The following is a 4,127-nucleotide window of genomic DNA, read 5'->3' as shown; positions in this document are numbered from 1 at the left end:
GACATCTTCTCAATGAGGCCTTCCCTGACCACCCGAGTGAACATTAGAAATTCGTCCCCTCGTCTTAATTTTTATCCATAACACTTACTACCACCTAACAAGCTACATATTTTAGCTGATTCTTTGTTTGTTTGTTTATTTTCTATCTTTCACCACTAGAATGTAAGCTGCATGAGGGTAGGAATTTTTGTCTGCTTTGGTCCTTACTGGAATTCTCTAGCACTAAGAAAACCTCAGTAAATATTTGTGGAATGACTCAATTATGACACTTAATCCTTGTGAAGATTACACATCCTTTAGTGCTCCTTTTAGGTAGGAATTCTACCAATAATGATAATAAATAATGTCAGTTCAAGTATTCAATCACACATACCAGCTCCCTTTCCATTGCCCATCTTATAGATGAGGAAATCGAGGCTCAGAAAGACAAGTAACTTGCTCAAGGTCACAGAACTAGGATTTAAACCCAGGTCTGTTTGGCTCCAAAGTTATGTAATTATAAACTAAATAAATATTTTGTTGCTAAAAATAACTATTAATAGTACTACTCATCACACTTTTCACTTGAAAAAAAAAATTCCCATCCATTAACTCATTGGACCCTCACACCACCCATGAGGAGATAACTGAATACACCATGCCCCTCCCTCACACGAGAAGAATAAGAGTTTGAGGGATTAAGCAACTTGTCCACGGTCACATACCTAGGAATGGAGACCGAGGGGCACTGCAAAAGCTCACTCCTACTGCAACAGCTTTGGCCAAAGTCATCCATTTGTACACCCAAGTGAAATGGCTTTCACTATCAATCCCGAACAAAGTCAAGCTACTAATGGGAGTTTTCATACATATTAATTTCTCCAATTACAGTATAAAAACTTTTACTTGATTTCTATCTGAGCTGTTGATTCAGTCTCAGGAAAGCTCTAAGCGAGGGGACAGTTCCGTATTGAATTAAAAGGACCAGGCAGGGAACCACGATGCTTCAAAGATAGAAAGTCGCAGTGATGTGCTCCTGCTCCAGGGGGTGGCAGCAGTGAGAAGAAGATCAACCTCCTCAAAGTTGGACATAGGCGCTCCTTATGGCACAGTTTCTGGGAGCAGTTGTGGAATATTCCATACAAGCCCAGCTCTAATGGTAAGATAAGGGCAAATATTTTGCACATGAGTGAAACCCCAAAGAATTCCTGAACACGTTAGGGGAGGCAGACACTAAGAGAGACTGAGACTGGATTTATTGCTAGTGCAGGCCTTTGGGAACTTGAGTATTGTTCTTGAATATTTCCCTAGGAAATCTACTTGGGGGAAGGTGCAGTATTCAAGTCTCAAACTGTCAATCAGGAATAGAACGCCCCAGACCACACTGTATTTTGACTGCCTGTTTCAGTGTGATGTGCTAGGGGAGCACTCAGAAGAGTGCAACTGCATAATTTAGAGAAGAGGAGTCAGGAGATAAATGCCCCTGCATGTATTAAGCATATCCCAATGACCACATATATAAAAAAGCAGACAATCACTTTATTGCACTATAGATAACACAGAGCACTTCCTATGTGCTATGCACTATTTTAAGCATTTTGCAGACTTTAACTCATTTAATCCTCACAACAGCCCTTTATGAGGTGGATTCTATGATTATGACCTGTTTCTTTGATCACCCCACCCCCACCTCACTAAAGTGTAAGTTCCTTGAAGGCAGTAATCAGGCCATGTTTCTTTTGGTCTCTCAAGTACATAGCACCATGCCAAATACACACTACACATGTAATAAATATTTGTCAAACAAAATTAAACAAACAAGATTTTGTCATGGCATTAGTATAGATATCTAAGCTCTGCTACTAGCCAACTGTGAACTTTCATATAAACAACTCTTACTCTTTATTTTGTATTACTAGTGTATAACTGAGCCTGGTACATTATAGGCTTTCAAAAAAAAATTTGCAATGCATGTTTGAAAGGATGGATGGATAGATAGATGGATGGATGGATGTTACTAGATTTAGGATTTCCTACTACAATTCTTCTCCTTAAAAGTTTGTAACATTTAAAAAAAATATAGCCACCCTTAGCACCAAGATCTTGGTTTCTAGTACCACTCTGCATCAAAGGAAACCAGAGATTCATAGAGATATGATGTTAGGCTAATTCCAGGGCTGGGACAAGGAATATGTAAGATAAGCCTGGAGCATTTTATAGTGCCAGAAAGTACGGAAGTGCTCAAAAAAAGATGGAAGTTTGTCAAAAGGACATAAACCAACTGAAAGAGATACCAATGGCAAAAGCTAGAACATCTTAAGCAACACAATAAAGTAGTATCAGATTATAACCCAAAGTATAAAATAAATATTCATGAGTATATATTAATTTAAATAAATGACTGAATAAATAAGCAAATTGGAGAAAATAGACAAATCTCCCATGTAGAAAAATTCTCAATAATTTATATAATTACTCTGTCCTCAAGGAGGTGGAGTTCCTCACATCTTAGGTGTGGAGTGAACATGGTGATTTCCTTCCAAAAGGTACAGTATGGAAATGGGGGAAGAGTAACTTTATAGTAGAGAAACATGGCAAGCATTACCTCAGCCAGGTGATCAAAGTTAACATCAATAGTGATAAGTCATGTTACAGTAAGTACCCTTGACGTGACGTGATGAAAACGGCAGTTGATTTCTGTGGTCTTCTTTCCAAAATTCCATAACTCCAGTCTAATCCTGAGAAAAACATCAGACAAATTGAAGGACATTTAAAAAAAAAAAAAAGAAGAAGTACACTTCAAAACTGCCAAAGTCATCAAAACCAAGGAATTTGTCACAACCAAGAAGACAAATAAATGTAATGTAGTATCCTGTTGGGTCCTGAAACAAAAAAAGACGTGAGGTAAAAACCAAGAAAACCTGAATAAATTATGGACCTTAGTTAACAATAACATGTCAATATTGGTTCATTAACTGTGAGAAGTGTACTCTACTAATGTAAGAAGCTAATAATAGAGGAAATTGTGTATGATGTACATGAAAATTTCCTGTACTATCTTTGCAACTAAAACTATTCTAAAATAAAAAGATTATTTTTTAAAAAGAATAGAAAAAGTTATAGCATACTTACCATGATATCTTACCCTGGTGCCTCCTCACGAGAGGCTTTGGTGAATTTAATCTCCAACAATTGGTTACCAAGGGCTTCATTTCTCCAGTGATGCCTCTAAAATAAAGTCCTCTTATCAGAGCAATTAGGTGGCTACTACTTCCTACTATGTTGATCATTTCTAGGAACTGGAATAATTTCCCATTTCTTTTTTCTATGGTCAGATTTCTTATCCCACCACAAGGTACAATCTTTATGGCCTCTTGTACAAAGTTACTTCTCTATGATTGATGTGGTGACTAAAATTCTTCCTACTTTGGATTTTTTTTTCATAGCCAAGGAAGACCTTCTAGTAACCACTAGGGCCACTGCCAGCCTATGTTCTCACACCCTTCTCTCCTCAATGACTGCCTGCCTCTCCTCTTCAAGCTCCACAATTGCTGCTCCATTCTCTGAATATGCCGAATAACCAGAATAATAGCTGAGCCTGGGGGCTTGCCAGTCATGGGAAGGATTGCTGGACAGGTGCAGAAACCCAGCTGCTGGGCCCACCTCAAACTTGGCCTTTTCTTTCAATGATCTGAGTCACTTCCTCTGGAGCCTTTTTATCCAACTGAGATTAAAATTCGCCTTTCTATTTGAGCTTCGGTGCTCCTTTGGTGTCTAAAGTCTACCTTTATCCTTTTGGACTGTCATTTTCTTTCAATGATCTGAGTCACTTCCTCTGGAGCCTTTTTATCCAACTGAGATTAAAATTTGCCTTTCTATTTGAGCTTCGGTGCTCCTTTGGTGTCTAAAGTCTACCTTTATCCTTTTGGACTGTCACTGATTCTGAAGAAATAGATAAAGTTAAGCTCACGAAGCCTGCCTAAGGCCTCAAACCAATTGGCACGGCAGGAGGCCACAGTAAAACCCTCTCTCCCTCTTCTTCTGGACGTAAGCCCTTCCATCAACAATTACCCACCATTTGTAGAGATAGTGGTGTGAACACCTTCCCAAGTCCCGGTACTGAAATTCAGTCCCCTTGGAAGCCTAGA

This window comes from Galeopterus variegatus, unplaced genomic scaffold (genome assembly GCF_000696425.1).
Source record: "Galeopterus variegatus unplaced genomic scaffold, G_variegatus-3.0.2 Scaffold2427, whole genome shotgun sequence".
NCBI classification, from domain to species: Eukaryota; Metazoa; Chordata; class Mammalia; order Dermoptera; family Cynocephalidae; genus Galeopterus; species Galeopterus variegatus.
This window is presented reverse-complemented; position numbering follows the sequence as displayed.